Source organism: Girardinichthys multiradiatus, chromosome 4, assembly GCF_021462225.1.
Source record: "Girardinichthys multiradiatus isolate DD_20200921_A chromosome 4, DD_fGirMul_XY1, whole genome shotgun sequence".
NCBI lineage: Eukaryota > Metazoa > Chordata > Actinopteri > Cyprinodontiformes > Goodeidae > Girardinichthys > Girardinichthys multiradiatus.
The window spans coordinates 26274130-26297007 of NC_061797.1; positions in this window are offsets into that span (position 1 = coordinate 26274130).

Genomic DNA, 22878 nt, shown 5'->3' on the forward strand with positions numbered 1-22878 from the left:
ACTGCCTCTTGCAGCATATTTTCTTTTTCTGATCGTTCTTTGTAAAACTGAGAGATGGTTGTGCAGAGTCACAATCAAGTATCAGTTGTTTCTGAACTACTCAGACCAGCCATGTCCAAAGTCAATTAAATCCCATTTCTTCCACTTTATGATGCTTGGTTTGAACTTCAGCCAATCCTTATCCCCACATCTAGATCCATACATGCATTAAGTTGCTGCCAATGTGCAGATTTTTTATTAATGTATTATACTCAGCGAAGTAGCTGGCAACAAACATCAGAGCTCCACAGTATAAGTACCTTATAGGAGGGCGACTGGCATGAAAAAGTTTAAAATAAGTTGTACAAGTATGAAAATTGCATATTAAACAAAACAGAAATCATGATGCCCTTTAAAAATACAACAGCATATTAACAATTTGTTTACTTGTAGAAACATAAATTATTAAAATAAAATAGATCACACTGCCTGTATTACTGTACTTTAATGAAATGGTAAATGGACTGAATTTATATAGTGCCATACAGACCACTCAAAGCACTTTACATAGAGCCACATTCACCCAATCGCACTCACTAACGCTCACACATTCATACACTGATACACAGATCAGTAGGCAACTTGAGGTTAAGTGCCATGCCCAAGGGCACATCAACATATGGCAGGAAGAAGCTGGAATCAAACCCACAACCTTCTGATTGCAGGACGACTACTCTTCCTACTGAGCCACAGTCTCTTCAGGAGACAGTTTACAAACAAAGGCTTTAGTGTACAACAGCTGCACCAGTTTTAAGCTGCACTTAGACAAATTGCATAGGTCAACTGATAATATGATATGCATAACAAATAAACTAAGTTGCATTGCATTAAAACTAAATAAACTAAATAAATAAAACAAAAAAGACATGCAAACTGCTACATTTCTGTCTGTGAAGAGCTTGACAATCCCAAAAATTGCGAAGCATCAGAGGATTTGTGAGGATTTTTCTCACTTTTCTGATCTTTGAACCCATTCTCCTCCATGGTAAGCTGTGTGGACTGAAATTTTAAAAACGGCTGCTTGATTAGATGCTTTTTTTGCAGTGAGGATAACAAATGCTTTCAAAATCCACAATGAATTGGATTCTGTTCCTCCCAACCCAACTGACAGCTTCCTAATGCTGCCACATTAAAGTGGTTTTCCAGCGCGTGTGATGCAGCTTTAACTAGGTCCCGGGGGCATTGTTAGTTATCATTGCCTACTGCTGGAGTGAGCCCCGGTGAAAGCAATTTTAGCTTTCCTACCAATCAGTGGTGCAACATGAGAGATGGCCAGCAAGAACAAACGGCCTGGCTCACCACTTCCCACCACCGATCTTATCTGAAATGCCGCTCCTGTCCCGAAAGGGCCCACTAACGCAGTGCCCCACCCCCCTCGCCTAAAAAGACATGAGATGGTTGGCCCCAGGCCCCCTCAATTCATGCAGATATCCGTAAATTAGACTCATAGAGACAGACCACACATCCTCCGAGGCTATTAGATATGAGCGCTTATGCCACAAAACATGTGAGTGGCTTTCTGGGAGAGCAGAGGGTATGATCAAACTACATGAAAATGCCATCATGAAGTCCCACCACAGCTGAGGGTTTACATGTTTCTATTTTGGCCTGTTGTGCAAGTATTGCTGGGACGTCAATACCTTCATACCTACAGGCAAGGTAAATTCAAATCAAAAATAATGATTTTTTTTCGACTTGCTCCCAGTGATGTATTTATTTCTTGCAATAGAAAAATTATTTTCAAAGAACAGCTTTGCCATTAGTACAGCGTAAGTGATTTAAACAGCACCTGTCACATTTTAAAAGTTTAATACAACAGTATTAAACATAAGCATAATATAGAAGGAAGGCATCAGATATTATTATTTTAACCACTGTGTGTGTTCTTAACTCTACTAAAACCAATATTCCAAAATGGTAGCAGAAAAAGGAGTTTTTCAAGTTGATGTATAAAACAGTACTGGGGTGTACTGGTACACAAGAATCAAGATTCGGTACATACTTTTGGTTTTAAAGTCATGGTTCGTACGATTTTGGTTCCCTTCAATCAAGAGAAGCAAATAAAAAGTGGTCACTGTGGAACTGACTGGAGATTTGATTAAATTTTTTAATAAAGGATAAGCAGGTATTGCCTAGACGATGGGATAGGCGGGCGGGCGGTCAATGTTGTTGTTTAGGAGTTTTTCAAAGACAGACCTCACCTTTGTTATGCGGTTACTTTTTAAAATTGTGCTACAGAGTGTTTCATTGTACACTTAGTTCTGTACATAAACATTTTGTATGTGTTCAGGTATAGAATAATGCTAAATTTGTTTAGTAAATGTATCTGCGCATCCGACCTACAGTGCTGTACCAGATATGATGGTACAAATATGTGTACTATTACACCCTTAGTATTTAGTCAAGGTTTTTTAACTACAACCTGCATCATATATTTCCTGGAGGTTAAAGGTCTAATTTGTTTTAGATGCCAATGAAAGTGCTATAGTGGCTTAGGTTTTCCAGCTGTGAAGCATAGACCAATGCAGAAGTGCCCGTGTTCCTCTTGTCGCTAATTAAAAGAAGGTACCTAAGCCTTTCCCTGATTTACAAGAACAACAAATTCTGACGTTCTGGAAATATTTTCAATATTTCTGTGCATTTTGTTCAGATGGTGGGGTTTAGCAGCATTAAGTCACTGTTAAAACATCCACTGATTCTGGTTCTCTGTACTGAATCCAAGTGTGAAAGAATCAATTAATCTTAATTCCGCCACCAAAGGAAATCCTGATCATCTTTTGCAACAATGAAATCAAAATTATTTTAAATTAGTGCCAAATAGTTTTGAATACAAGTATTTCAATTTTAAAAGTTGAGGAGTGTCAAAAACTGCTACTGAGTTAAACCCACCCTATAGCATCAATAGGTTGTGCACAAGGTGAGCTTTTGTGTTAGAGTACAATCTATCTTACTTGCAAAAATACTCCAGGTACATCCAGGTAATTGCTTTGCCAAAGATTCAATATACAGTATGTGTACATTAAGTCACAGGAAGAAAAATGGTGGAATAAGTTGTAAAACTTTTATTTGGGACCCAGATGGAGGCATCAAACATAGTTTTGTTTTATTTTTTAACTTGAGTGTTACTCTCATCTCTGTTTAGTGACAGCTTTCTCTGCAGTTATTCACACCCTTGGTAAATATGTGTATAATCCTTAGGTCTAGATGCTTTTAATTAGTTGTCCATAAATTCCTCTTTCCCTCAGGCATAAATATAATGGCACACAGTGACACATTTATATTAGGCTATATTCAAAATGGGAAATATAAAAGAACACAAGAGCAATGATAAAATAATTTATATGAACTATAACTATGACCAACATGGCTGGACGGGGAAGTGTATTTTGCTCCTACACGCAATGACAATGGTATGGGAAGAATTCTCTAAAGCTCACTGTCAAAGAACTGCAGCAAGTAGATGCATCTTGGAGTCACCAAGTCTCCATAACAAAATATTTAGGGCTTTTGTACACATCTTTACCAGAGGTGACTACAATTAAGGAAGGTGCTGTGCAGGGTCTCCTCTTAGACCCTATGTAAAAAAGCATCTGCTCCCTAAATCTAATAAGTGGTTGTGCCACCCTTGGCAGCAATAACTGTCCCAGTGTTTTTGATAGAACTACCAATGAGTCTATTGAAGGGCTGTGACATTTTTTCCCTTACTCTTCTTTTGCAGAATTGTTTTAGTTCTGCCAAACTGGAAGGTTTTTGGGAATGAACAGCTTGTTTAAAGAAGTGCTATGGCACCCTAGTTAGATTACCTATATATAATTTTCAGAGGTGGACTTGCTGGTGTACTTCTGATTATTGTCCTAGAGTATAACTCAAGTTCTCTTGGGTTTAAGGTCACAAACATGGCCAAACATTCTTATTCAGGATTCTTTGGTAAAGAGCAGAATTCACGGTTCCATCAATATGGCATTTTGCCCTGAAGCAGCAAAGTACCTCCAGACCACCAAACTACCACCACCATGTTTGACTGTTATCATGTCCCTTTTTCTGAAATGCTGTTAGTCAGATGTAATGGGGCTATGATATTTTCCCCAATAGTCATGGGGACCATCAAGAGTTTTTTTAAAGATTTTTAACAAATGTAAAATGGATCTGTGTGTTCTTTTTGATCAGCAATGTTGGAACTCTCCCATAGATGCCATTTTTGCCCATGCTCTTTCTTACTGTTGAACTGACCTTAACAGAAACAAGTAAAGCCTGCAGTGCTTTAAATGTGTTTTTTCTGTTTTTTTTTTTGTTTTTTTTTTGTGGCACCCTGGATGAGTTGTCAATGTGCAATTTTGTAATTTTGATAGGCCGGGCAGTTCCTGTCAAGAATTAACACTGTTCCATATTTTCTCATTTCTAGGAACCAGAAGTGATCCACAGTGAGGATGGCGAGGGGATGCAGTGTAGGGGTTGTTCTCCAAAAGTCCACCATCATCTCGGCTGTCTTAAGATTGTTAAGCTTCAGTTGTTTCTGTCTGCACCAGTGGACTAGCATATGCACAAAGCTAGGTCTAATGCTATGCTCCCCAGCTTCACCTGCTGCTGCTGGTCAGTCAGAAAGCTGGTGATCCACTTTGTGATGGGAGAGTTTCTGGTGGATGATGTCAAAGGCCGAGTTGAAGTCCACAAACAGGATCCTGGCATATGTCCATGGGTGGTCAAGGTGGCGTAAGATGTAATGTATTGCTAAACTGACTGCATCATCTGCCAACAGAGATCTTCAATTCAGTTCAACTCAATTCAGTTGAATTCAGTTTTATTTATATAGCACCAATTCACAACACGTCTTGTCAATGCACTTTACAAAGTCAATTTAATCGAATCATACAGATTGCAAGTCGGGTACACACATTCCATTTAATCCTAATTATCAAACAGTGCAGTCAAATTCAGTTTATTATTTGAACAATTAAAACTTTTTGCTAAGGAACCCCAGCAAATTGCGTTGAATCAATGACTTTTAACATTCACTACTCCTGAATGCACATGTAACGACAGTGGGCAGTCGCTTGCATTGACTTTGTAGCAATCCATCACACTGAGCATGCATGTAGCAACAGTGCAAACCATCTTAAATCCATGTACAGGGTTTGAGAGGAGGGTGGTTGGTGCATGGTGACATTCTTGCATCAAAATAGGATGTGGATGAATGGGACACATGTCCTTACAAAAACTGATGTAAGAAGGGACGGTTTAATCAAGCTCATTCAGGTTAGTGGCTAAAGCTTCAAAAACATCCAATTTTTGCAGTTAAAGCAGGTCCGCAAACATATCACTAGCTTAATTGCTATAATTGCCTCAGTCAAATTTGCCAAAATATGACATGCAATCATGCTATGAGGATATGGAAATGCTTTGACTGGTCCATCCACTTTCTAACAGTCTGAACCACAGGTCTATACATTTTGAATTTCTGCCTATAGGTTGGAATGAGATGAAGCAGACAGTGATCAGAAAGTCCTAAAGGGGCCTTTGGGACATGCAACTTTTAAAGCTGTGTAAAAGTGGTCCAGTCTTTTTTTTTTTTATCCCTGGTGGGACACTTAATATTTTTTCTGTATTTTGGAAGTTCTGTCATGGTTTTTACTGCCGACTTAACCCACATGCAGAGACACTCAGAAAACAAGATCAGTTTATTTGAAGTTTATTGAAAACACGGTCAGGCACTAATGAAAAGCGGTGAGACTAATCCCCGTCACTGTGTGAAACAATAGGGGAAACGGTTAGAGACTGAACCTCAGAATGTGGCCTCAAGGTTAACGTTTCTTACTGATGGGGGGGGGGTGGGCGTGGAACCCGCCAGGGAAAGGCACAGGGTCAGCAGAGGAACACAGGTCTGCCAGGTTCAGTCCTAGTCCAGGAAGGAGTCCGCACAACAAACAAAGTTCTGGATCAGATCAGCCAGAGATCACACCTGGAACGGGTAACGGGAGGAAGTTAGTGTTTCAAATTCAGAGAAAAGTCTTTCAATCTTTTTTCACAAAAAAACTTGCAAAAAACAGGTTTCAGGGCTGGCCAGAAGATCACCATGGAGGGCAAAGCACTCAGGCAACAAAGTGCTGGCAATCCATCCTCTTTATGCTTCCCAGCTGATGAACCAATGAGCCACACCTGTAGTCTCTGGCAATCTTCTGCTGGCGGCACCTAGTGTTGGAACAGTGTTAATAGCAGGCACCAGATGACTCCAGATCCTGACAAGTTCATTGGAGAGATTTGCGTTGTTAAAGTCCACAAGAACAATGATGAGAGGGTCTGGGCGGTTTTTATTTTTACATCTGTCATCAGCTCAGCAAATTCTTTTTCAGCCTCTGATGTACAGGCCTGCGGTGGGATGTAAACACTGGCCAAACAAACGAGGAGAATTCCCTCTGTGAATCAAAAAGATTTACAGTCCATAAAAATTACTCCAGGTGAGGACTATATGTCTTCTGTAATACATCAATATCCCAAGCTTTGTTTATGTAAAAGCATAGTCCACCTCCTCTCTTTTTCCTCCTAGAACTCTAAGCTGTGGTCGGCAAGGGTGTGCAGAGTCCTCATTGCAGAGGCTTTACAAGCGCAGCCAAGATCTCAGTGAACTTTTTATTTTGGTAGTACATTCTATAAACTAATAATACCAGGGGGAAATCAATTATTGAAATCCACAGTCATAGAAATGCAGGTTAACCCAAATCAAATGCCTAGATGCCGGTTTTACAGTGCAGGTCTGTGTAATGAATTATTGTTGCATGCCTACAGCGCACTTGCAGCAATCCTTGTACCAGCATGATTTGAAACAAGGATGTACACTAAGGTATGACTAACCACTAAAGTAGATTTTTAGAGAACTACAAATGTAATCTGCTTTCTGTTGCACTTTTTTACAGTACAGTTTGGTGGCCAAAAAATATAAACAAAATACTGAATGTGGCACTTTAAAACTTTAATGAACATTTTGGCATTTATTTAATTTTTAGAATTATAGTAAGTCATGCAATTGCTGACATTTAAATAAATATGCTGTTTGAAATCATTAAAGTACTTATTTGTATTAATTGTTTTGTAAAATGACTTCACTTTCAGCACTATGAAAGCAGTAAGCTTGATTCCACTGCATTTGTGTCCAGCAGTGTCCCCAAACGACTCCAAAGAGTTAGTGAACCGTCATATTAAGTTTTAAAATTATTTTTCTTTCACAAAACTGACATAATGAATGTCAACAACAGCCACCCAGTTCAATTAGAGGATGACTCAGAAGTGTGACAGAGTTTAACCTCTTATTGAATGCACTCTACTAAACTCTTATCATTAAAATTAAAGGTTATTTCCCATTTAAAAGGTTTTTTAAGGTGAACATATGAGGCACCAACCTCATATGTTCACCTTAGGAACCCTGTTATTTTGCAGCTGTTGCTTATTTTTAATTCTTCACATTAAAATATTACACCACTCCAGGTTGTGCTTATTGCAGAATCAAAGGTAAAACTTGTACCATAAGCTGCCTTGGTGTGGTGTATTGCATATCCCACCAGTGCAGCTCTGATTTACACAAACATGTTCATTATGTTCAATGACTGACTCCTCGGTAAATTTCTGGATCTTTCACACTGAAAGCAAGGCAAAAAAGAGAAGTCACACCTCAAGAAAATTGTGCAAATGTTTATTGTATACTTTTAACATTCAATTGGTAATAATATAAAACAATGCTTAAATGTAGTAATCTGTAACTTACCCATCCGGACATTAAGTGAATGAAATCAGATTGGAGATGTTGTCGTAATTACATTTCTCTGATGTACAATTTGAGGTTGATTCTCCTTTCCCTGTTCTTCTACCTCCTTCTTCTGTAATATCAAATGTTGGATAGCTCAGGTGGTGGAAAACGACCGTGGTCTCGTAGACGGCTTGAGTTATGTGGCTGTCTTAGGTCTTATTACTAGTGCACTGCCCACAGGCAGCGTACCCATTTGGGAATACACTGAACATCACTCATACATTAACTCAACTTAAACAGCTGATCAATACCTGATATTTTGTGATTTCCCTTGTGAAGGAATCACCCACATAAACCCACCCCTCTGTTCTTCTAAATTACATTTTTTAACATTTAGTATTCTGTCACTATACTCGAAATGTACTTTTTTTAAACAACTTTTTATGTTTTATTTTCAGATATAACAAAAATCCTATATTTTCTATTAGTTTTGATTTAAATGTGTTTGTCTGAACATGCTGTTGATTTTATGCATCGCAAAGTAATCATGTCCCGACACAGTGGGCCACAATTGAGTCTGTGGAGGTTGATGATTAAGATAAAAACACATTGTGGTGCATTGAGGTAAGTGACCTGCCGCTCTGTTCAGATAAGACTCCAATTAATCCAGGCTGAATTGCGGTAATGTAAAATAAAGATAATTACTAAATCACCAGGCTACGTTGCTTTGATAGATTTTTGTAACTCACTGTTATTGCTGCAAGGAATAAGAAATTAAATGGATTATATCAGAGCTTTTTTAGATGGATTACAACTGCTTTTAAATAACCGCAAGAGCAATTTCATCAGCCCTGCAATTCGAGAATCCACTGACAGGCACTGCATGATTCAAATTGAACTTGCTCTCATCATTTTAATAAAGCGCTTCAGTCTTCACCCCCAGCAGGCAGGCATGCACGCGCGCTCTGAAACACATGCTCTGTTCAAACCGTACAGGCTCTATTTAAGCTTAGAAAATAGACACACTTTTGCAAAACACATAATTGCTGCAGAAAGCTGCGTATCCCAAAACTTAGTTTAATATTTTACAGGAGTCCAAGAATTGCTATTATAAGAAAAGAGTGAATGAAAAACTAATCTGTTTTTATGCCTCCAAAGAGTTTGATTGAGAAACACATCAGGACAATTTATAGTCAGACCTCTTCAATAAACATAGCCCTGTGAGGATTGTTTGAAGTTCAAGGTTTAAAAACAGTAAATAGTGGACAAGTAATCAAAGGCATGTGATGAGAGATTTTACGGGTGGTTATCTCCGGGTTCTGGCTGCTTTTTCTGTGTGTGCCGGGAAGATTGTGGAATGGCTCGGCGTGCCAAGTGCCCAGGGCTGCGGCTGTGACTGCTCTCCCTTAAAACCATGCTGGCACAGAGCCCCCTATCGAAGCCAAGGCTTGACTCTGTAAGCATTCATTATGGCATCCATTAAAATAAACATCTCAAAATCCCCAAAGACCAGCCCCTTTTGCTTTTAAGTGCCTTCTGACAAGGCTGTATCGAAGCTGCAAAATGAGAACAGTGCCCACATTTTATTGTATTTATTTATTCATTTCTGTATTTATAGTTTTTCCTCAGACAGAGTTCGCCGAGTGTTTTCACATGAAAAGCTTTTAAATGTTTGTCTCACAGTGTTGCCGTCTCTACGGAAAACTGACAGCAGTGCCAGCAAAGAGTGGAAGAGGGCCTAATTGCTAATCTGTGCTCCTCCTAAGTGCATCGACACAACAATATAAGGTGCATTTGTGTTTGCACTTAAAGACGTCCAGAGCACACACATTGCTTAAACCAGTTAAATTAGTTCTGTGTGTACCTCAGAGAATACATGAGAACAACGAACAGACATAGAAATGATTTTAAGGGTTTCAGGGAGTCTGAATTGTCTTAAAAAATCTAAGAGGTATTGGTAGAGACTTATAACCAACTCATACTAGTGTGTATCCGCATTTTAATTCCTTGGCATAGGAAGAAACAATGTCAAAAGAAATGTTTTAGCTTTGACATCGGAATTTAAATTTTTTTCCCAGGAAGTTATTTTCCTATAAGCTTCATTTACCCTGGTCACCAACGAGCGATGATTACTCCCACTGCAGCTGTGTCAGCGAAGGTCTTGCACAGCGGCTGAAGCCACAGATATCTGGAAAAAATATAGATGTATAGAACATCCCCTTGACTGTTATAGCTTTTATGTGCTTGATGCCTTCACTGCAGTTCTTATTTGAAACAGTAGATGTTACTGCAGATGAAACCTGTCCGCACTCACCAACTGGTAGTTGAAGAAAAGTCTAAAGTGGAAGTGCATTCCCTATACAACTCTAACTACAACATTTGGCCTCGCAAATTTTGGTGTAACAAAATAAAGGTGTCTTTTGGACACCTTTGTTTGGCAGCTCCACTTACGATGAAGGGATGATCACCCAAAATGACATAACATGACTATTAAAGACAGTTAGATATGCACATCTGTGGACAGAAATAGCGAGTATAAACCAGGTATTAAAGTGGGAGGCTGTTTCACCATGGTATTGAAAACTGTGACTTTCAGGAATAATACTATAACTGATGATTGTGTCACGGTGACTACACTTTCTAATTTACACAGAGTTGCCACAAGCTCTATGGAAAGGTCTAACTCTAACAACTTGATTTCGCCGATGTGGACTTCAATTCTTTGTTGAGAGAAGAGCAGAGATAGCTGTAGCCAGGATTGAATCCTGCTGTTGCAGCCATAATCCAGTGCCTTATTCACAGCATTTACACTCTGAAACTGTATTATAATCCCTTCAAACTCAGAAGGTGTTTGTAACATTCACAGATATTTAATAAATAAAGTACCTAGAGACAAGTCCCAAGAGAGCATTGATCACACATTCCTGTACTATACACCTAGAGTCATATTAGCCCACCAAAAAAAATTGTCTCTCAATCATAAAACAAAATCTCAGGAAGCATAAACCAAAACTCAAAGACAGCTTCTTTTTATTCAGGAGGAACAAACTTATTTAATATTTTTCTCAGTTGTGACATTGCAGTAATAATGTCAATTTGTACAATTGACACTAGTTTTTTTTTTAAGGTTGATGCAGCAGAGGTCCACACATTAGGTCTTATAATCCATGTACTATTCAGAACAGTGCATCTGAAGCAGCAGTCCTACATTAAAGATGAAAAGGCACTTTAGTTCAATATAATTCCCCTCAATTCCTAATGCTTCAACCTGCAAAATGCTATTTTTAATACACTACCATATTTGGCAAGATAGGAAACAGTATAAGAGTAGTTTGAGTTTTATCAGGATGGACTACCCACTGTCACTTATTTAATGATGCATCCAATACAGACAAGCTGATAGTAAATATTTCAGAAAATTTCATGAAAGAGGTCATCAGTTTAGAAAATCATGAATAATTAAAGGCAAACAGATCCATCGAGTTCCTATTTGATACATTTTCAGGCAAAATGTACTTTGGAAGCAGATCTACATTCAGTCCACAATTTTCTTAAAGAAAGATCAGCTTTGTGTTTTCTTGTTATGTCTAGAACTCCACCTATATTATCACAACAGCCTCACTGTGAGAAATGTTTTTCTTCTCTACTGCAGTAGTTTTTTCTGCCAGCAAACCCTGTTAAGGTAAAAACAACAAAAATACAACAAAAGGGAGCACAGAAACAAAAACACCAGGCATTATCATCACCATTATTGACAACAGCAACAGCAGTAATAACAACAACAAAGGGAATCCTGGGATATCAAGTCACATTTGTTTCTCCATTTGCTGCGTGAAACGTACTGTAATAAGGCTGCCTTTCCACTTTCATTTGGAGCGCCTGGGTTGTCGGCGGGCTGCGGATAGGAAGGTTTCATCAGCTCACTTTTTTCACACAGCCAACTTCACTTCCAACCTAACTGGGCCAACGGGCCTGACACTCTGCGTTGAAGTAGAATCGTCTGAGATAAATGAAATTCAGATCATTGGTAAAATGATACGATATACAAAAGCAAGTGTCATCAGGCTGTCATGTTTGCCTTGTTCCCCATCTTGGTGTGCAGCAGCACGCCTTGGGCAACGTCCCCCCTCCTCTCACCCTCCACGCGTGGTTCAGGGACGCTGGCCGTCTGCCTGACTGACAGGCAGAGGGAGAGATGATCCAAGTTGCCCCCCTTATAATTCAAACAGAAATAAAGACCGACCAGCAGTCAACAACTCATAAGTAAATCTCTTTAAATTTGAAAGCGAGGACCTAGACAGTTAGTATAAAACTTAAAAAAGCATCAAGGAGGCAGAGAGAAACTGAGAGCTGTGAAGTTTTAGAGAAAAGAGATCAAGAATGACAGGTTTACAGATTATGACACTGTTTTGCTTCCCCTGCCCCTCAGGCCAGCTTCTGAGTTTCAGATTAAGTCACTCAGATATTCACATATTGGGGATTTAAAGCCAATATGCTTCTGCAATGCTAAATCAGAAGAGTGTGAGTCACTTTCCTGCCCTCATGCTGATGTACTAGCTATCGCATCCACCTAATCTAATTAAGTAAACAACTCCGCAGTGCTGAAGGATGGGTGTCGCATTAGATCAAAGGTATTCTTCTTCTGCCTCCTTTGAAATATTCTAAACAATGGCACTGGATAATTTCAATAAAAGCAGAATTCAGAAAGATTTTTTCTTTTGATTGAGGCCTGCAACACACACGTCTGATGCAACTCTTGCTGTTCTTTGCTCTCAGTCTGTGGGTATACAACGTTTTTTTTATTTTTATGTGGATATATATTTGATACCTGAAGCTGCTTTCAAGTTATAATTAGAGTGAAACAATACCCCAACACCCGGCTCTGTTATGTCTGTCAGTTCAACAGTCCCCTCATCATACAATAGGGGGAGCAGTGATACTCCAATGCTGCTGCTGGTGTGTGTTAGAAATTAAGCAAATTGGATCATTTGCCGCTTGGATGCAGAAGAATGATGTTTCTTCCCCTTCAAATTTACAAGTAAAGTACCAAATAATGCCAAGCAATTAGGAAGGGCCGTCACTACACAACAGGGGGAGGGAGTGATCGCTGATGTGGATTAGGCTGCTTTATCCAGCCGGTGGAAGGAGAAGGGCTGACACTGAAAGGTGGTGCTGCGCGAGCACCAAGGACAAAGCCTTAAATGCCACACTTCAGCAGCGAGAAGGGATTTGTCTCTAATTAATTTCCAAAGAATTTGGTCGTCCACTTTTCTGAATGCCAACCCCGGTGGAAACTTAATAGCAGAGTACCCTTCAGCAGTAAAAGCCCCGAAAATTTTTTTCCACATCATTAAAAAATATCAAGTGTCTTTTGTGGCTTTGCCTTTCTGTGTCTCACTACTGCATCTGCAGTGGGAAACACTGCAGCAGTTAAAAGTTCCACTTAGTACAAAGACAGCAACATTTTGTCTCTACAAAAATCCCATTTTTGTCAGTTTATTAATGTGGTATGTTAAATATTTACATTTTGCTTCTGGCTGTAACAATGAGCCAAACTTCAGGGAGACTTTGAGGGAATATTCTAAGCCAGGCACTACGAAATGTGCCACTGTATCATCAGAGAAAGGGCTGCAGGGCAGTTTATCTGAGCTCTGCCATCTCAGGAAAGGGTTTAGCAGCGACGAGGGATGATGTTCTGGATGACAGATTTTAATTACAGGAACACAGGCCGGTGACACTCGAATGACCAGTCGCAGCTTACCATCAGCCAATCATCGCTGATAACCAGATGATGAGCGCAGAGCGACCAATTAGCTGTGAAAGGGCAGCGGTGCCACATCGGCTGCTGCACTGCTATGCTGCATGATCTTTGTTGTGGGTGTAAATCTCAGAAGGCACTCTGCTAACGTCTTGTCACCGTGGTTAGATGTGTGAGCCCCCCCCTACACAAAACAGGCAGAGATATCCGAAAGGTAACAGGTTTGATAATAATATGTAGCCATGTTGAGTTGTGTAGGAAGTTTTTCTATGCGACTTTTCAAGACCACTTCAGGTAACAAAGAGGTTTAGCAAAAAATATAGTTCTATGTAACTATTCTGTCAATTGTGCCTACCAACCGAACAGAATTGTCTGTGCATTGTTTATGGAGGTCATGCACCCTACTTCACTGTTCTCCTCGCACTTAAATGTTTGACTTAATTGTCCACACTGTTAATTTGAATAGAACAATAAAAAGCAAATATCAGAATCAGCTTTATTTGCCAAATTTGTGCACACAAACAAGGAATTAGTCTCCGTTTCCACTTTGATCTCAGTGAGGACACCGTTATACATTAAAGTCTGGTGGTGTTAACAGATGTTCGTATGACCCACAGAAGTATCTGTGGACTCCACACATTAATATTCTGACATAATTCAGGTTACTTCTTGTTTATATGCAACTTTTTCTGTGTGACATGGAAACTGGTAAACCAGAGCTTGATCGGTATTGAAAGTCTGAATTGCTGGTTGTCCTCCGTAACACAGTAATACAGTCAGAGATTTTGGATTTTCATGCCTACATTTTGAGCACCAATTAAGTTATACAATGCACTGTGCAGCCAGTAATATTGCAATTTACCAAATCTTTATGGTAAGAAAGTATACGGCACAGTTTACTTTTTGAACCAAATTACCTTTTACACGCAGGATGTATATTCACTCCTCTGATGTGCCCTTTCACCTACAACCTTCACCTTTCAGATAACTTCAAATGGACACACCAGACTTTAGAATTAGTCTAAACAAACTCTCATTCCCACTTTTAGGGAAATGGTTTATTGTAAAACATGAGTGTTTTCATGACCTTGTTCAGTGTTATTGCCAAATCTGTATGCATGATTTATGTGTCTTAGGATTGGTCCTTCAGTCCAGACGAACGTCTTACTTTTCCAACATGAACAGTAGTGTATATATCATGCAAGCAGTGTTTTCATGTTATAAAAGTAGTTTACTGCAAAGTACACAAAAAAAACTTTGGCTGACTTCAGTGCTTGATCAATCACCAGTGTAGCTGTTGCAGCAAGTGTAGTTAATATCGTTAGCTGTGATCATATTTGCTGTAGACCACTGGTTGCTCCACCGCTGGAGCCATGCAGGGCTGTGAGTGTGTGATGCTCAAACCAGCAGCAGCACACACTCACAGCAGAGGCCTTTCCTGCTTCACGCAGAGCATAGAGTAGAACCTGTGCAGCAACATTCTTGTTATTCTACGGTCTCAGCCTGCTGGTCTGTAGATACAAATGCCTATGTATCTACAGGGTGAGTGGCTGAGAGTAGCGCAGTGTGAATGGTAACACCCCAGACAAATTACATGGCGACAGAAGAGGGGCCTCTCCCCCGCCGAGCCATGGTGGCATCACAGGGGCGGAAAATGACAATTCCTTGAAAAGGTCATACAAGATGCCTGCACCGTGATATGAGCTTACAGCCAATCTGACAATCTTAATTCAAATCATGACATTCCCCCCAAAACTGGAACGTTTTCATCTCACCATGTCAGAACAGCAGCCTGACCTTTAGCATGTAAGAACTTCACTGAGTTTAACAAATGTTAATCAGAACCCTTCATTAACTGGTTTCATACATGTCCTCCAATTTGCAATTTATGCATTTCACACTTGGATTTATAAGAATTAGAGGATTCCTCTTATGTTCTATTACTACATATATCTTCTCAATGAACTCAGTCTTCTGATTTCACTAGATAATTGTCATGAATAAAAAATTTTTTTTTGTCATTTAATTTGTTGTGTTTATAAAACTAGTCAGTAATCCAGTAATCTCTCATGGCACCGAGCAATGTTATTTCCTGTTACTTTGGCCATATTAGTTGTAGTTTATGTTGTAATTTGACATATATTTATGGCACTGTGGATGGAAGACATTTTTTCTTCATTTGTCATTGACCCCAACTTCACTTGGTTGACGGCGCCTTGGCTCTCCATAGGATTTACCAGAGAAGTAGATTAAATAAATGGGTAAGCGCGATCACGAAGCTTCGGCAACAGGGACTCTACACACCCTTGCCCTCAATCTACCTGGCCAATGTCTGCTTCCTGGCCAACAAATTGGAACAAAATGCTGCTTCTCAACTCTAAAACCTTGGACTTTCGTGGATCAACCACCTTCTGCTTCACCAAAGCCAGGCTCGGTGAGCAGATCCCAGACAGATGGTGCCCTTCTGGCTGCTTTGAGCAGACCACAGCGCAGAGCTCTTGGGGAAAAAGAGAGAACAAACACAGGTTAGGGTACTGATGTCACAATATTACAAAAGGCATCTAGTCCTCACCTGGAGTCATTTTTTAAAGGCTGTAAACCTTTTTATTCCCCAAGGGAGTTCTCCTGGTTTGCTTTTCCTACCACAAACCATCACATCCTGAAAAACAGGTCGCTGAGCTGATAACAAATGTGGAGAAAAATCACCCAGACTCTCTCATCATTGTTCTTGGGAATTTTAACAGCACAAACCCCACCAATGACCTTCCAAAAAACAAGACAACCTATTAATTGTCCCACTAGGGATAAAACCAACTGTTACACAGTTTTAAAATATCTATATCGGGGTGTCTCCAGGGCCGCTTTGGGACTATCTGATCACTGTCTGCTTCATCTCATTCCAACCTATGGGCAGAAATTAAAAACGTATAATCCTGTGGTTATAACTGTTAGAAAGTGGACGGAGCAGTCAATGCATATGATACAGACCTGCTTAGACTGCACCAATTGGGGTGTTTTTGAGGCTTTAGCCACTCACCAATATTAGCTTGCTTAAAGTGTCCAACTCACCTATGTTTGACTCAACCACAAAAGTTCCCTATACATCAACCACCCTCTTCTCAGACACCCTAACTGGATTCAAGATCTCTCAGGAAAATGTTAATAGGTTGTTTTAACAAAGACTAGGAAAGCTCCAAGGACCTGACAATGTCTCCTCCTCGTGCATGAGTTTAAACACTCCACGATCATCCTGGTCCCAAGAAATGCACCATCATGGGGTTAAATGATGGCAGACCTGTCGCCCTGACGTCTGTGTTCATGAAATCCTTTGAGCGATTAGTGTTGAAGCATCTGAATGACATCACAGGCCCTCTGGTGGACCCCAAGCATAGGGGAAACTTCAGAAGTTTGCATATGACATATATATATATATATATATATATATATATATATATATATATATATATATACAGTACTGCAAAAGTTTTAGGCATGTGTGAAAAAATGCTGTAAACAAAACAAAGAATGCTTTCAAAAATGAAAGTGTTAATCATTTTTTCATTTAAAGGAGAGCATTTATTCAGCAATCATTTGTCAATCAACAAAATGCACAAGTGAACAAAAGAGAAATCTAAATCAAATCAATATTTGGTGTGACCACCCTTTGCCTTCAAAACCGCATCAATTCTTCTAAATACACTTGCACACAGTTTTTGAAGGAACTCGGCTGGTAGGTTGTTCCAAACATCTTGGAGAACCAACCACAGATCTTTTGTGGATGTAGGCTTTCTCACATTGTTCTGTTTCTACATGTAATCCCAGACACATTCGATGATGTTGAGATCAGGGCTCTGTGGGGGCCATACCATCACTTCCAATAAGTCTTGTTCTTCTTTACGCTGAAGATAGTTCTTAATGTCCTTGGCTGTATGTTTGGGTTTCGCTCACTTAGCATTTTGTAAATTGATAAAAATAAACAATTATTTATATTTCTGAAAGCATTCTTTGTTTACAGCGTTTATCCACACCTACCTAAAACTTTTGCATAGTAATGTGCATATATATATATATATATATATATATATATATATATATATATATATATATATATATATATATATATATATATGTACCTGCATAACTACCAAAGTGGCATATTGTTCAAATCACATTTCCTACTTGTTTTTGCAGAGAAGCAGACTGTTAAAGTATTATAAATACTGACAGGGCAGACTTGAACAAATTTGACAATGACAGCAAGTCACTGTCAGTTCCTACCTGTTTCTTTCTCTGGCATTATGGTGAATTGTTAAATGATCTCTTCCAAAGTAGCTTGGCTCAGCTGAAAAAGTACCTTCTTGGAGTAATAGCCCACAAAGTACCAGTCTACCGTAGATTACCCATATTTGACAACTGCACTATTCTATAACATTGATAGAGATTTATGTCAGGAATCACCTGAGACAGTTTAACAAGTGGATGGACTAGGTCCAATTCCAAACCGATTCCTTAGTCTGGTCCAAAACAGATTGCTGTGTCATCTCATTCTTGGAATAAACAAGTTGATCAGACTTGATAAATCCAATTTGGGCAAACGTCTTTGTTGCTGGTTCTGTGGGTCTGCCAGTCTGTCCCAGACTCTTCTGAGTCAGCATTAAAAAAATCACAGGAGACACCAACTGTGATGTCATTAGATGCTAATCAACTAAACAAAGGTAAAATGTGTTAGTGCTACTGCTGGAGATAGGCACCAGCTCCCCTGCAACCATCCAAGGAAAAGCAGGTATAGATAATGAATGAATGGATGGAAGATTCAGTGCTGTTTAGTTAAACACCTACCAAATAACATATGTTTGGCTTTCCAATTGATTTTAGTGTACGATTTAGATTTTAAGGTAGATTTAGATTTTACTGGTAAACTCACATAAAAGCTCCATTCACTTCTATCGTACCCAAGTTTGGAAGTAATATCAAGAAATAAAATGTCATTTAAAAAGCCTTGCATTGTTTCTGAACTCAAGTTTTCAGGGTCTACTGTCCTGTATGTTTTATCCTATTTACTTCAACCTGGATTAAATAAATAGGTCATTAATAGGACAGCTGATGTTAACATGCTGAGGAGGTAATTAAATAATTTAAACTAGGTATGCTTGAGTAGTAACACATTCAAAAGTGTCAGTTCTGACTCCTGAAAAACAATGCTGGGGTCAAATACTCAGTAGTAATTGGCATTTAAAGTTCATCTGCATGTCTTTAGTAGATTTATATGACTGTAGCTTTTCATAGCCTTGTCATTGTATAAACACTGGCAGAATGAGTCATTGCAGGAAGAATATTTGTTATTGTTGTCTCATCTTCTGTCAATCTTATCTCACATCACGCCATACCTTGTTGAGCTTAAAAGAAAAAACTCTGCTCGTTCATTTATGTGAGACAAAAAAAAAGCTTTATCAATTTGGGTGAGAAGTATGTCATGTACAATGCAGCTGGCTGGTGCTTTGGCCTCCTAAACAAGTATTCACCTCACTGCAAGTATTCAAATCGCCCCTAAAAATAATTATTTAACTTTGATATAATAGAGGCTAACAATTGCTAGTAATAATGTCCAGACTGGCTGTGTTAGTCTGCCTTGTTTGCAAATGTTCTGTCTTACCAGTGTCTGACCCAGCGACCCTCTGTGGCAATGAGTAACCTGGATGATTGTTATGTAGAAACTCTAGTGTTTTATGGCACACTTTTTAAAAACTTAATATTTTTATAAAATCATGCACCAATAATTTTTATACAGCTATTGGAAATTTACCTCTGGCCATTTTCTTTAAGTCACTGGCACCACAGCCCTCTGTTTCATGTGCTAATGACTGCTGAACCTCCTGAATCACGATCACAGTGATGTATAATTAAATACCTGTTTGGCCTCTGGACTTATAGGGATATTAATTACTTGTATGCCATCATTTGTAGATATTTCACTAATAAAATTGCTAACAATATTAATCAGAAGCAATAATCCACTAGTTATATTCAATAATAGGCTCTGGTAATAGGTAGCAATTCATGAAAACACACTACCTTTATTTAAATGTTACCATTTATAAATTTATGAATTAAAAAATACAAACTGCTCACATTTTAAAACCACAAGAGCTACCTCAAAAGGCATGTCAAAGGTTTTCACAGAAATATTGACACAATCCATTCACCAGTGTGCTCTGATCTGTACTGCACCGAGACAATCTTGAGGTCTCGATGAAATCCAAACACGGGCAGCTGTACCAGCAGGCTACTGTGTGGACCAGAGGAGATATGACAGCAAAGCCTTCCTTACAGCTGGGTGCCCAGATTGATAGGCAAGATAGACATAGTGTATGTGTTTACTCATCATTCTTTTGGTGTCTGTCTGGGACAAAGGCTTTATTTGAACAGGTCAAGATAGTCATAGACTATATAAGAAGTGTTATAGATCCAGATATGCTAAAAAGGCCCTGGTATGAGTATAATGGTAAATTCCTTTGGCGGCAGACACAAACCAAGTCTTCTCCACACATCACCTTTGTTTGACCCAGTGCTGCATTTGCTCATTTAAATTTCCTCTCAGTATCACTTCATTCCCCATGCTCTTCTCAAAACTATCCCACCACTTCAGAGAAGAAGGTCTTTAATATATGAAATGCCAATGCTGTGTGTCAGTTAGAGAGAGTTCAGGTTCTACAAGCAGCAGCACTCCAAGATGCGACCTTGTGCCGCGCATATCTTCTGTTTCATTGTAACATTTCTTTTGCCGAGGTTAATGAGCTTGACACTGAGTGCCCTCTGCCTGCTCAACAGCCTTGCACTCGTTGCCCTCTTCTCTCCGCATGCCATCAACCTGCAGCTGAAAACAGTGATTTCACTTAGCACATGCACAATGGGGAAGTTATCAAGCAGCAGAGTGGTCACCTGTGCTTTTCAAGGCTGTTAGGAAAGGTCAGACATTCCAGTTGTCTCTGCTTGGTTTGACAGCCTGGAGCCTCTGAGGGATTAATTTCCCAGCGCTGTCTTATTTACGATCACGACAAACAGATCCATAACTCCTCTCTCTCTCGTTTAAGGTACTTGCTGATCATTAGGCGGCGTTTTAAATTTGCAGTGTGGGTTTTCTTAACAACACTAATTATTTGATAACAACAAAATGTGAGCTAATTTCAAGCACCAGCATTTAAATCTGTGGTCTCATGCATTTTTAATTGGACATTATTGTAGCATTACCAGCTGAATATGCAGCCAGCCCTTTCTCACATTTGTCCCAGTCTTAAGTGAAAGTGCCTTAAATTAAAAGGCTATAGAAATCAATACAAGAAGCATCTATGAGAGAGAATGTCTTTGACAGTCTGTTTCCTAATGCATCCCTCCCCACGTGCTCCACTCTTGAGTCTAAAAGCACTTAAAGTGCAATAAGCAGCTGCCCACCTCGGATACTGCCAAATGATGGAGGTGACTTGTCTGAGAGAAGCTTGAAAGTTTGTTCTTATGCTGAGTTAATGGATTACTCAGCCTCAACTGAAAATTCCTACATTTTATAATATGACAAATTGCTACAACTGATGAATGTTTCTGGTTGCATAATTTCATTCATCATTTTCACAAGAGCAGAGTAGATGATTGTTAGAGGAAAGCTTCCTGACACATATAGAGATGGAGGTCTAAGATGTCCACTGTGGGTCACATCCAGAGAACAATTTAAAACAGGAGATTTTCTGTTTTGCTGCTCTTGTCCTCCTCAAATGCATGGTTTTGTAAAGAGAAGAGTGAATCTGCACTGCCGGCGAGCGAAGCAGCAATGGACTGCATGAAAAGAACTAATTTAAAGTGTGACTCACACCCATACACAGTTGAGATAATTTGTGAGTAAATCCAAAGCTGTTGTCCCACAACTTTACTCCAAGTTGTCTCAACATACACACACTTACACTCTCATGCATGCACATTCTCCTTGGAGTGCACGATTTTCCCTTTACACCGTTAAGAGTCAAAACTTAAAAATGGATGAGATCTTTGTCACTCAAATGGCTGCAGGTTTTTGAAGTGCTGTCAGAGGATGGATGAGGCCAACATGCATTATGGAAGACAGTGCTTTGCTGAGCACCTCGGCTCTCCGCCATTTCTGCTGCACAAAATTGTCTAATGGAGGTGAAGATGTGGTGGTTTCTTTGGCAAGTTAGGATTTTCTTCTTTTTTTTATAATAACTAAAGTTGGGAGCTAATTAATCTCAGAGGTATAGCACAGGCTTAAGGCCTCTCTACACTGCCTGGTGCAGCTAATTCCTCCCATCTGGAGTCCTAAGGAGCATTTATGAAAATTTACCAGATTAGTCGCAGACAAGGGTTATTTAAAAGGAACTGCTTGTACTCTTCAGATTGGAGATCTGTCCTCGTTGAACAGCAATGTGGGGGATTGTCTAATAATGCCCTATTGTATGCCAATGTGATTGCTTTGACTGGAGAGCTAAAAAGGGAACTAGCTGAAAGAGAAAAAGGCTTTTTTGTCACCCATGTTTAAAGCAGGTCATGTATTAAGTTAATTTAAATTTATATACAGTTCAAGTCTTTCTACATGCACTTGCAGTGGATTTTGTTGCAGAACATGCACTTTAGGCTTAGGTCCATCATTGTTAGATACTTATCTGAGCAGATTAACTAAAAGTCACAGTATCAGACTTTTTCTTTTAAATTAGACTTATCTTTAAATTGTTGCCGTTGATTAGATGGCAAAGATCTCTGGCTTCTTGTTATAGCCAGGAGGCCAGACTGGGACACAATAACAGATGAACAATGATACTGGTGTCATTGCACTAAAATATATTCAGTACTTATATTATGTCTTCCCTGTTTTGGCAAGATCCAAAGCTGTTCTGATAAGACCAAGGTCATCTGTTAGAAGTGTCTGCATTGGAAATGAGGTTAAGCTCCCAGCAGACTCAGCAGGAAGGATGGGGATAGGAGTTAATAGTCCATGCTCTGGTTTTAAACACAGTCCTAGTTGAGTTCTTCACTTTCTGGTCATAGCTGCCATGGATTCTGTTTGACAAAGAGACAGGAAGATGGGAAGCAAGTGACAAAAATGATAGTGAGAGATAGTTTTAACAACAGAGAATAGGAAAGCGTTCACGTAGGACCATCATCCGCCCCTTTCCCATAATCAATTTCAAATGCCCCCTCTGCGAGGCTCAGCTTTCGCTATTTATTCACACACCAGAAATTCAAATTACCCACTGTGCTACAGACTGCATCCAGAATGGACTGCGTTAGTTAAGTGAATTTCTCCATGTGCCATCTTGGGTGTGTACTGGAAGCCGTCTTACCTCCA